This window comes from Taudactylus pleione, unplaced genomic scaffold (assembly GCF_031769625.1).
Source record: "Taudactylus pleione unplaced genomic scaffold, aTauple2 ptg001621l, whole genome shotgun sequence".
NCBI lineage: Eukaryota > Metazoa > Chordata > Amphibia > Anura > Myobatrachidae > Taudactylus > Taudactylus pleione.
Window position 1 is genome coordinate 40,435 of NW_028286018.1, and position 13,673 is coordinate 54,107.

The window sequence follows — 13,673 nt, forward strand, 5'->3', positions numbered from 1 at the left end:
TAGCATCCAGTGTCACTGCCCAGATTGGGCACTGGAGGATTAGCCGCGGATATGCCACCCCTCTCCCGACTGGAAACTACGGCAGTGTCTCGGGTCCAGGAGCTGGGTCAGGTAAGGGCTGTCACCAGTGCACAACCCCTGCACTAGGGGGTCAGGAAGTTCTACACCTGGTCCCCTAAAGACTACATGTCTGCGCTGTGGAACACTCCAGGTGGCACAAGGTTCCATATGGATTGATGGGTCCAGCACCACCAGCGTTGGTTTACTTAAATGGACGCCCATGTACAGACTTGTTACATTGGACACCTGAGCTCCACTGTGTATTTGAGAAGTGCTACCCTAAATGTTTGTCAGAGGTGACTCAACAGCTGCTATCGGAGGGTTGAATGACCAGAGTTACCAGTACAGGGGATACATCCACTGTCTCTCTCACGTTCCTAAGGACTGCGATTGGAGTTGACAACAACTAGAGGACGGTGTCTCTTGTGTACCCATAAGCTGGTTCCAGAGATGGGCCAGTTTTTGGCAGGAATGTGATCATCATTGGAACACTAGCTCAGTGGTGTCATAAAGTTGGAGGATAGAATTACCCTCAAACTTTCATCATTCACCCAGTGTAAGGAGAGGAGAACTTCAACCGGAAAGCTTTAAGATCTGTTTAAAAAAAGTGACATCAGTTCATTAGCGAAAAACCAAGTGATTGTTGGAATGGGCCATGGCTCATTTCTCTATAGGAAAATAGGATTTGGGTAGGGATCAGGGGAGTAATATCTGTCTGGATGACAGGTTTTTTTGAGCCCCAGCTGATTTGGAAGATGTCCAGCATCACTTAAGTGGCCTCTTAGACATGAGGATGATTATAGAGTCTGAGAGAGACTATGCCTCACTGATTGTATTGGTACAGCTACATATACGCAAGAAGACCACCTCTAGGCCAATGAACAGACTGCAGGATAGACATAGCTCTGGATTGCTTACAAGGAAGTTGATGGTTTTTGGTATTGGACCTACGAAGAGGTTACTGTTAGATAGACATGAATGCTGGGGATGGAGAGAAGACTTTTCATCTGCTCCTTGGGATTCTCCCAGTGTACTAGAATGTCTCTGGTGCCGGCAACTTTTCATCTGTGCAGGGGAGACCTTTAGCTTCAGAGAGGTGCTAATCTATCCAGATGACATCTTTTTGGTGGCACTTATTCCAAGAGCACAATCTTTGTTTAAAGTGCATGACTGGCTGGTCGAACACAGAAGCAGTCTCTGGACAGGGGCAGGTTCTGCTAGACCTCATTAGCCGAAAAAGGCTTGTCACTGATCCCGAAAAAAGTGGTGGCTTTTTCAAACTGGTTGTAACATACAAATCTAGGGGGCTTTGATCCTTTCTTGGTTATTATGGATACAACAGGAGGTTCCTGCCACAATTATCAGGAATTACCCAGCTAAATGATTTCACCAGAGGTAACTTCCTGAAGGGATTCCTGAACCCAAGGTAGAGTTTTTAGAGAGAGGGGGAGGCTCACTCCCAGAGGATCAAGGTTAATGTGTATGAGCAAGATAATGTAATCAGACTACAATCTCCAGAAGGAGATAAAGGTGAATCCTTAGGCTGTAATCGGGCCCATGACACTATCTTATGACCAAATAGAGGCAGCATCTGAGATCCCTGAGCATTGCAAGTTCATGGCCCTACTTTTGTCTCTCTTCCTTATTATGTATTGGGTTTGTATGAACCAGGGATTACTCACAGACAGGATGCATTAATTGATTGTGCACAGGCACTGAAACATGGAGAACGTGCCAAACCATCCGGGGGAGAATATAACCCCCTCCTCACTGTGGCACTGACATTGAGAAGCACAAGCCTGAAGAGTATATGCCCGCCAACAACATACTGACATGGGGCAGACAGCCATTGAAGAGAGGAGGCCCCTGAGAGCGTGCCCAGGGCTTGATCTTGGAGACACTGGGCTCAATCCAGAGCAGCCGGAGAACGGAAAGTGTTTGGTGCAATTCTGTAGCCGCAGAATTCAGATGTAGTTGTTTGTAAAGGCAAGGCCGCCGGAAAGGGTCAGGGACCGCGGCACATCTAACACTTTTACTTAACATTTTACACACTTGGCGTCTAGCGCTGATAACACATTTACAATGGACGCCTAGCGCCTATACATTTCAAAAATGGTGCCACAGCACGGGGGTTAACCTCTTCAGTTCAGTGCCACGGCGCCCATTTTACCCACATGTGGCCAGCCTCCAGCCACAACCATTTATATATTGTCACCAATTGCACAGAGAATGGCATCGGAAACTGCAAGTCCCTGCCCCCATTGGAGTGTGGGAGGAAATTGGCAAGCTTGAAGAAGACTCTTGCAACATGGAGAGAACATAAAAACCCCACAAATATATGTCCCTAGTTGGTAACTGAACTCGTGAGCCCAGTACTGGGAGGCAACAATACTAACCACTGTGCTAATCCCAGATGATTTGATGATAGAATAGATAACAACAGGTAAGTGTTATAGGAATTGTGAAAGGGACGTATTCCAACAATGTTTTGAAGGTGACAATACAGCACAAAGGACTAGGGATTCTATTTACTAAGCAGTGTTAGGAGACAGAGTGAAAAGTGATAAGGTACCAGCCAATCAGCTCCCAACTGCCATCTCACAGGCTGTGTTTGAAAAGTGACAGTTAGGAGCTGATTGGCTGGCACCTTATCACTTTTCACTCTGTCTCCTAACACTGCTTAGTAAATAGACCCCTAGATGAGTGGAGTGACGCAGAGGCAACAGGGGTGGGGGAATGTATAATCCAAAGAATGAGATCACAAAAAGTTTATTAATCAGACCAACGGTTCAGTCCTGTGGCCGGGACCTTATCCAAGACCTTCCATTACATATAGAGAACACACAATACACACAGTGACACCCACCTATCTCGCAAGTGTGAGAACATGAAAGCGGCTGTACGGTGCCTCAATGACTCCATCTACATCAGGCTTCCACAACCTGCTGCATACATAGCTTTCCTGCTGCGCATTGCATTAATAATAAGCATTATAAACACAGAAACCCTGTTTTGTTCTGGGGTTTGGTGTATTTGTGGAACAATAAAACACCACAACTGCGTACAAGTCTAGAAAACATGGGTAGGTGTACCGAATGCTTAAACAAGGGGGGCCAGTCTTACGTCACAGGTTCTCAGCTTTCCAACCTTCCCGGGTGAGGGCGGTGTCTGGATACAATAGATCACCCGACACTCAGCACTTCTGGGTGGGGTTTATTTAAGATTCTTTATCATTCCGAGAGGGAGGAGACCTCTCAGAAGCCCCTCGTTTTCATTTCTGATATACAGACACTGATTCCTTCTCCTAGACGGGAGAATTTGTTAAACGTTTTCCTTTGAGCTTTTCTGCACCCTTACCCTTCTATGTAATCTGTCCTCCTTATTTTACTCAGTAACAATAATTTTTTTTCCACCTTAGAAAAAGAAATAAAAACAATTTACAGTGTGTCTTATTTTTTTTTCTTCAATCTTCAGATGGAACATTTTTCTATTTCTGTAATGTTGATTTTGGTTCTTGCCTCAAAAATTATTTTCTCTGAGTCCTTGGGGGGGGGGGGGGGGGGGGGTTTGACACTAGAATATGGTATTAGTGGAGCTGGAGGAGAGTATGGGCACCAAAAGATCTTGAACAGCACAGAGTCCTCCTCCCCTATAGCCCACCCCCTGCCCGCAGCTTTCAGTTATAACTAACAAAGCTCAGAGTGGGGAATCCAATTGCCCGCGAAGGGGGTGAGTTGCCGTCGCAATGGTGTGCAAACGCTGGCAACAGCACCCGAACCTGCACCCTTTGCGGCCCCTTATCATGCCGGACTTACACATTTTTGTACGCAGCCCTATGGGCCTGCAAAATTAAAATCTGGCATTACCGTAAGTGTAGCATACCACTTGCTCGCTCCGCGAATTCATTGCTGGTAATAGGATTCACCCCCAAAGAGGAGGAGAAGTAGGCCCACAGAACCCGAAACACACACAGATAGTCTGAAAGGGAGTGCAGTGGCCTGGACCGCCAGACACCCTGGTAACAAGCACTGCAACAAAGCGAATAAGGGTGGGCATCCAGTGTCCCCATGGACTCAGAGAAAAGGATTTATCAGTTAAGATCCAAAATCCTATTTTTATTCTCATCCATTGAGGACACTGGAATATGTTGGGACATCCCAAAGCTGTCCCCTGGGTGAACACTCCTGCTGCTCATAGGACAGCGGGCCAGATATTAATGGAACCCGAGGCAAAGGTGTCAAATGCTAGAAGTGAATGAAGTATGAACGGAGTACCACGAAGCAAGCCCGGAAAGGAGCTGCGCTGAAGTCCCATACTGACCAGGAAGAACCCAGTGAGAAGGTCTAGCCGTTCGCCGGTGAGATCAAAACAAGCATGCATGCCAAAAAGATGCCTGACAGATGACTGGCGTTAGCCGATGAGACTATCCTGTGTTTGGAGGCAGGCCCACCCCGTTGGTAGAGAACAGAGCACAAGAGTTCTTGTCTCCAAAATGTTGGACTCATCAACAGAAATACAAAGATCTCACACCACGTCCAAAGATCTGAAGGACTCAAGGATCCCGTTGAGCCTCCACAGGAAGAGCCTGGGACACTATTTCCCTGTTGATACAGCAAATAACCCTGTGAAGGAAAGCCAACGAGGGTCATAGGACACTGCAGACCTGTCATACATCCCAAAAAGGGATGCAGGGTGGTGAGCTCGGAATCCCCCTTGGCAGAAAAAATAGCCAAAAGGAACACCATCATCAAAGGCCGAAGGATAAAAAAAAAAAAATGGTGTAGAAGAACCTGGAGGAACAGAACCCGGTTGCGAAGGAGGGCTAGCTGTGGAGCACCGCCTGGAGGCAGGACTGACTGCAACTGGTTTATAAACAGAAAAGTGAGAGGGTCAAGACCTCCACTTGAAAAGTAGATAGATGAAGGCCTTTATTGAACACGGCTTGTGGTATGGGCTAAGATCTTGGAGAAGAGGACAGCACTACCCACACATTGGAGAGACACCTAGCCATTAGGATGACTGTCTCGCTAGCCACCCTGTTAAACAAGATGAGGTAAAAGCTTGGGAACAGACCCAGACCAAGAAGGTTCAGTCTGTTCTGGAGACGCCAGGGAAGAGCCACCAACAGCCTAAGCAGCCCCGTGTACTAAGCCATGTGAGACCAAGTTGGGGTCACCAGAATGGTCAAAACCACCTACTAGCATTAGCTTTGAATAGATCTGTTGGAAACTGGACATTGGTGATAAGATGAACCAGAGGATAAAACGTTCAGGAGATGGAAAAAACATCTACCTGATGGAAAGGAGGACTCGTCCTGTAGCATCACCTGTCCACTCTGTAGGTCAGGTAGTAAACAAGTTACTCGCTCCCGATATGCTATGTGGTAGAGAGGAAAGGGTAGCCTCTGACACTCACACTGCGAGCGGATCACGCTGCACCAGGAGGCCACATCTCCCCGGCAATCCACCGTACTCCTATCCCCGTGAAGACCACCCCAGGCACCTCGATTTATGCCAACAATAGACTGTCTATATCTCATATAGCGGGACTCCGCTTTAAGAATCATAAAGACTACTGCACAGCACTCAGACTTATTTGGGACTGTGCACTATTAGTGCAAAACTTAAATTAACCCTTTTTAAACAATTTTTTCGTTTGTTCTTCTATATGCACAAGACTTTGCTTACTTATACATATCCCATACAAATCTGAGATATCATTGATTCCACATGTGATACTTTGGTGGGCGATCTATTTGTGTGCGTGTGCAGTTTTTCTGCTTTTTATGGTTCAGCCTATTTAGAATAAATTGACTTTTTACATTGCAGTATTGACATTGTTATATTTCACTACACTGCATACTTGTTGCATGTTACCCTATATAGGTGGGTACAGTTTGAGTTTCATTATTCCACCAAGACAATATATATTTTTTTAGTTGTTGTCAGATGCAAGCTGAGCGCAGTATATTTTCTCTTTTTTTATGTCCATGATTGAGCACAGATGGTTGAAGTAAAATAACTGAGGTACTAATTAAGTCACTTGTGCTCAAGTACGGCTATCCTTAAAACATGGACTGTTAGTGAGCCTTGAGGACCGTGGTTGGGAACCCCTGCTCTAAGACCTTCTTGGCGTCAGTATCCACCTTCCATGAACAAAGCCAAAGACTACGGCGGATAGCCACTGAACTAGCCGAGGCTTTGGAGGCCAGAAGACTAGTATCCAAAACTGATTCTCCTAAATAGGAAGCTGCATCCCTGATGTTAGCTATATAAGACATCTGTTCTCAGGAGGCCGTTAAGGAGAATGATTCCTCTAGAGCAGTGTTTCCCAACCTTGGTCCTCAAGGCACACTAACAGTCCAGGTTTTAGTGATATCCATGAATGAGCACAGATGGCTAAATCAAAATAACTGGGGTACTAATTAGGACATCTGTGCTCAAGTATGGCTATCCTTAAAACCTGGACTTAGTGTGCCTTGAGGACCGTGGTTGGGAACCCCTGCTCTAGAGCAGTGGTTCTCAAACTCGGTCCTCAGGACCCCACACAGGTCACGTTTTCCAGGTCACCCAGCAGGTGCACGGGTGTATTCATTACTCACTGACACATTTTAAAAGAGCACATGTTCTCAAGCTCGGTCCTCAGGACACCAAACAGTACATGTTTTCCAGGTTTCCTCAGAATCACAAGTGAAATAATTAGCTCCACCTGTGGATCTTTTAAAATGTGTCAGTGAGTAATGAATACACCCGTGCACCTGCTGGGTGACCTGGAAAACGTGACCTGTGTGGGGTCCTGAGGACCAAGTTTGAGAACAACTGCTCTAGAGCACAGGTTCTCAAACTCGATCCCAGATCTCCTAACAGAATCACAAGTGAAATAATTAGCTCCACCTGTGGATCTTTTAAAATGTGTCAGTGAGTAATGAATACACCTGTGCACCTGCTAGGTGACCTGGAAAATGTGAACTGTGTGGGGGTCCTCAAGACAGAGTTTGAGAAACATTGCTCTAGAGCATCTGCCCAGCCTTACAATGACTTTAGCCACCCAGAATGTGGCCAAAGCTTGACGAGCAATAGCTCCTATAAGAATATACATATTTTTAGGTCAGCCTTAATCTTCCTATCAGCGAGGAAGCTGTAGAGAGAGGTAAAATGGAGCTTTTATGCACGTGTGACATGGGAATCTACTGCAGGGGAAGCTTCACAATTGGCATAGTCAACTGCTGGAATAGGATAATAAGAGATCAGGCACTTTTGGGGCTGAAACTTTCTACCAGGAGCATGCTGCTGTCATGTGTTCCGAAAGCTGATCTGAGTGAGGAAACTTTGCCAAAACCACCTTTTGTTTTTTAAATAGAGGGTGTTTTGGTCTGGGGACGGGCTCATCTGTTATCTGGAGGACAGATTTGACCGCTCGCACTAAAGCTGGTATATTGATTCTAGACTGGAGTTCTTCCTCCCCTGAGGGAGACTCAGTATTAGAAAGATCAGCATTGTCTTTCTCTTCAGATGACCATTCAGATCTGAGAGCTGCGTGGACTGTGAAGATAATACAGGACGCTTAGTAGTTTTACTAGGTAGGGACTTCTCACCTTGCAACATATTTTGAAAGGCTGTAGAGGTAGCCGCCAGACTCTGTACTGAAGAGACCATATCTACCACGGAGGGGGCATAGGAGGTACCTGTATTGCTTGTACCTGTTGTGGCAAGCCCGTAGGGGGGAATTACTTTCGGGACTGCTAGGCGGTCTGCCATATTAGTCAGTACCTGACATAGGGCCGCCCAGGGGGGCTCTTGGGCAGGGGCTGGAGGGATTGACAGGCCTGGTGAAGTATAACACTTTGCACCATCCTGAATTAAATCCTCCGATAAATCTGCTGTACAGGCTCTGCATAATAGCAGTATAGGTGCAGCCGCTTGCTTTCTACTCTTGCCCTTGCTAGACATAGCTGCACACATTATGGCACTGAGCAAAATGCAACCACCAAGTATGTGACAATAATCACCAAACACAAGAGGGCAATCACTAGTGATTCTACCTATCGTTTAGAATAGATAAACTGCGGGAGATCACAGCTCAGATATGGCCATGAGTAGAGGAAAACAGTATGTGACAACCTTCACAAATACAAGTAAATGTGAAGTGCAGTAGTTTTTGACCCTTATACACCAGTATATTAGGACTATAAGGAAAAACAGGGAAAGTTATAAGCTGACAGTATACGGAAAACAGACAGCGCTAGCATAAGTCACATACAATGCAGAAATAATATGGCTGCAAATGGCACTACATTCAACTACACAGACCCAGTGGCCAGTAGGCTATAGCGCTACATAACCTGACTCTAGGGAGAGGTGTGTAAGGGGACCAGAGAGAGCTGTTGCTCTGCATTAGAGAAAAAATACCCACTGGAGACAGCTGAGGGGCCGGGATCTGAGGAGAGCAGCGAGAACGCAGTGGAATGGCGCCTGGAGCTGTGGGAGGGGCAGCTGAAAGGGAATGGCTGACCTCCCCATGCCGATTTTTAACCCCCGGGGTGCTGGATTCCCATTCTATTAGCTATGGAAGACTGTCTAGAGTGACAAAGGCATTGTTATACAAGCTCAAACATTTTTTTTTGGGGGGGGGGGGACTTGAAGTGAACTGTGACGCTTACAATATCATATTTGTGGCTTTAAAGAGGGAAACTACTAAAACACTAGCGTGGATAACAAATGATTGTCTGTGGTAACAACAGAATAGCTACTTTAGCAGATAGCATATACTACGCTAGGCAAAAAATTTATCGGAAACAATCAAATGGTAGAATACTGAGATTACAGTGATACTAAGAGCATCTAGCAAACCGAATACTACATAAAAGGTAGAAAATCCTGCACACAGACCACTTCAGTCTGCACAGGAAACCCAGTCAGTGTCCATATACAGCAGCACCTATATAGGTGAGATAGGGATAGACACTATAGCCTGGCACTTGTCTGGGAGGTATAGTCTTAAGGCAGATTTGCACTAGCCGGGAAATATAGGTCCGGCATAGGACTTGAACTAGAGACGGCATGTTTCATCAGGCATAGGAATTGAACCCGTGGCCACACAAATCTGCAATGACTGTTGTATTTGAAATGGCAGTCATGGACAGTGCAGGGAAATTTTGTGTGGGTTGCCTATGGAGGGAGCGCACCAAAAGGGAGGGGGAGGAAACAGGTGAAAGCTCCTCCGGCCCAGGGCCAACCCACAAGGACTTACTTTGCAAAGAGACATCAAAACAGCAGCATGCCCCTGGTGGTCCAGAGGGGGGAGCAGAGAGTACTGGGCTGCCACTGAGTCATACCCTCCAGCGCCCTTCACCACCAAAGGGGGTTTGTCACTGTCCCAGCTCCCCACAATGTGGGAGCCGCATATGTGCTGCCCTTATCGCTATGGTCGCGGCTGTGTGCTCTGGGGAACGGCCAGTGTAGCCGACCAAATCACCAGTGCTCTGGCCACCGAAGCAGGGTCTTGATGGAGCGGCCAGAAAGAGCGTCGTCAGGCACCCAAGTAATACAAAATATAGAAAAAGTTAAAATAAAAACTTAACCAACAGCTGGGGAAAAAAAAAAAAAAAAAAATTAAAACCTTGCCCGGACCCCTCCATCTCCACCCAAAGTATTCCAGTGTCCCCCATGGATGGGAGAATTTTTTTTTTTTTATAATACACATTTTACTCATTAGCAAATAGTGAATGAATGTATATAAATACATAAAGTATTGAAACTTGATAAGAGCACCTGATGTGCTTATATACCCTTATATTTGTGTTTATAATAGTGACTACAAAATACAAAGTGCTAAGTGACATATATAAAGTGCTAGATGTGTAAATACAATTCATAAAATTCTAAAAACCTTAAAATCACTTAACTCATTATTAGAAAAGTATATAAATACATAAAAAGTGTAATTCACAGTGAATATGTGCAAAAAGTCAAAATTTGTATATAAAATATAAACAATTTTTATTTAGAACAAAAATGGGTCTATATATATATATATATTATATAGAAGATAGTATACATACAATCCACAAATAAATACACATGCAAAACAATTATTTCAAAAGTACATAAAACATCAAATAAAAAAGGGGTTAAAAAAAATTATAAAAAATGGCTCATCAGTGGTTCTCAAACTCTGTCCGGGATACTAGTATCCCTTGAAGAAGTCCAAGGAACAGACAAAACGCGTTGGAGGCTCCTATTCTTTCATGAACTTACCAATTTTATGATCAGATCAGCTATTTTTTTTTACCCTTTTTTTATTTGATGTTTTATGTACTTTTGAAATAATTGTTTTACATGTGTATTTATTTGTGGATTGTACGTATACTTATATAAACCTTTTTGTTCTAAATAAAAATGGTTTATATTTTATATACAAATGTATTACTTTTTGCACATATTTATTCACTCAATTGCACTTTATTTATATAATTCATTTTCTAATATTAATATGAGTATGAAGTGATTTGAAAGTTTTGAGAATTTTATGAATTGTATTTACACATCTAGCACTTTATATTTTGTTGTCACTATAAAAAAAACCACAAATATAAGGGTATATAAGCACATCAGGCGCTCTTATCTAGTTACAATAGGTGTTTTTTTTTTTTTTTTATATATATGTAAAAGATCACCACTGTTACAATTATTTCTGGTTGAGCTGACACCCATATTATTGGAGTGTGCATCAAACATATCTGGGCCTGATTCATATAAACAATATTACATATACTGTACGTGTAGTACACAAACCTATTAGGAGTGTTACTAACAAGGGTCTATCTTAAAGTGGTGCTGTAATCTTACTCTAATTCTATACACATATATACACACACACACACACACACACACGTTGGATCTCCCATATCCGAAATTCCTTTATCCGAAAACAAGAATATTTCAGAGGTGACATGACATCACTGTCACTGTCCAATGATTGCCAGCATGGGAGTGGCTATAGAGCCACTCTCCCACCAGCCGTAGCCCCGCCTAAATACCCCCAAAAATCCCATATCCAAAAATGCTCCTGGTCCAGAGCATTTCGGATAGGGGAGTTTCATCCTGTATATATGTAAAAAGAATTTATATATAAAAATAATTTCTGCAGCTCAAAAGTCTCAGTGGAAAAGATTGTTAAACAGCTTCACATATTAAACTAGATTGTTACTGGAGGACTAAAAAGGAACCTCAACCTATAAGCATATATTATACACTTAATTTGAGAAGCCTGAGCCATCAATGCCAAATACCCCTGAAGAAGTCACAATTGACGAAACATTGTGATAGTTTGTCACTTACAGTGTTACGAACTGGTCGACATCAGAACCTTACCCCAATGGGGAACTAACAAGAGTAAACATTTTAACTCCCAAGGGTGATGTTAATTCTGTATTATGTGAAAATGTTTTATAAGTTTTGCTTTTAATTCAATTAAATTGTTTTGGGTGTACTCTGGAACTGTCATAACATTAATTACATCTTCAGACATAGTCAGGTGCATAAATATTGGGACATTGACAGAATTTTCATATTTTGGCCTCTATTCACCACCACAATGGCTTTGAAATGAAGCAAACAAGATGTGCTTTAACTGCAGACTTTCAGATTTAATTTGAGGGTAATTACATCCAAATCAGGTGAACGGTATAGGATTTACAACGGTTTCTATATGTGCCTCACACTTAAGGGGCCAAAAGTAATGGGACCATCAACTGAAAAGCTATTTCATGGACAGGTGTGGGCTATTCCCTCATTATTTCATTATCAATTAAGCAGATAAAAGGTCTTGAGTGGATTCTATTATTTGCATTTGGAAGCAGTTGCTGTCGACTCTCAATATGCGATCCAAAGAGTTGTCACCATCAGTGAAGCAAGCCATCATTAGGCTGAAAAATCAAAACAAACCCATCAGAGAGATCGCAAAAACATTAGGTGTGGCCAAATCAACTGTTTGGAACATTCTAAAAAAGAAAGAATACACCGGTGAGCTCAGCAACACCAAAAGACCCGGAAGACCACGGAAAACTGTGGTGGATGACAGAAGAATTATTTCCCTGGTGAAGAAAAACCCCTTCACAACAGTTGGCCAAATCAAGAACAATCTCCAGGAGGCAGGTGTATATGTGTCAAAGTCACCAATCAAGAGAAGATTTCACAAGAGTGAATATAGAGGGTTCACCACAAGATGTAAACCGTTGGTGAGCCTTAAAAACAGGAAGACCAGATTAGAGTTTGCCAAACAAAATCTAAAAAAGCCATTACAGTTCTGGAACAACATCCTATGGACAGATGAGACAAAGATCAACTTGTACCAGAGTGATGGGAAGAGAAGAGTATGGAGAAGGAAAGAAACTGCTCAAGATCCAAAACATACCACCTCATCAGTGAAGCATGGTGGTGGTAGTGTCATGGCGTGGGCATGTATGGCTGCCAATGGAACTGGTTCCCTTGTATATATTGATGATGTGACTGCTGACAAAAGCAGCAGAATGAATTCTGAAGTGTTTCGGGCAATATTATATGCTCATATTCAGTCAAATGCTTCAGAACTCATTGAACGGTGCTTCACAGTGCAGATGGACAATGACCTGAAGCATACTGCAAAAGCAACAAAGAGTTTTTAAGGCTAAAAAGTGGAATGTTATGCATTGGCCATGTCAATCCCCTGACCTGAATCCGATTGAGCATGCATTTCACTTGATGAAGACAAAACTGAAGGGAAAATGCCCCAAGAACAAGTAGGAACTGAAGACATTTGCAGTAGAGGCCTGGCAGAACATCACCAGGGATGAAACCCAGCGTCTGGTGATGTCTATGCGTTCCAGACTTCAGGCTGTAATTGCCTGCAAAGGATTTGCAACAAAGTATTAAAAAGTTAAAGTTAGATTTAGGATTGTTTAGTTTGTCCCATTACTTTTGGCCCCTTAAAAAGTGGGAGGCACATATAGAAACCGTTGTAATTCCTACACCGTTCACCTGATTTGGATGTAATTACCCTCAAATTAAATCTGAAAGTCTGCAGTTAAAGCTCATCTTGTTTGTTTCATTTCAAAGCCATTGTGGTGGTGAATAGAGGCCAAAATATGAAAATTCTGTCAATGTCCCAATATTTATGCACCTGACTGTATGACATTAGACAGTACATTTTGAAATTAAGGTTATTAATATATAACTACCCATCAATATTGGTAAACTAAATTTATACTGACGCTCTCCAAAAACAAAAAACTTTAATTGTTACTGATAGATCCTCACTGGCAAGGGGCCTTTCTGGAGATTAGCTGCCCATAACCAATATAAAGAAAGAAATATTAAGACAAGGTCATATTAGCGCATTCTAGGTATCTTTTTTTGTGTGTATAATTAAAAAACATTAATAAAATATATATATATATACATATATATATACATACATATATACACACACACTTCATGTTTGTTTGTCTAAGACTATATTCAGTTATAAATAAGAGATAATACAGAACACAGGGGTTGATGCAATTATAATGGAGTTACCAGTTATTTGTTCAGTGGAATTATATCAAAATTCCCCTTCATCCCATACCTTCCCTC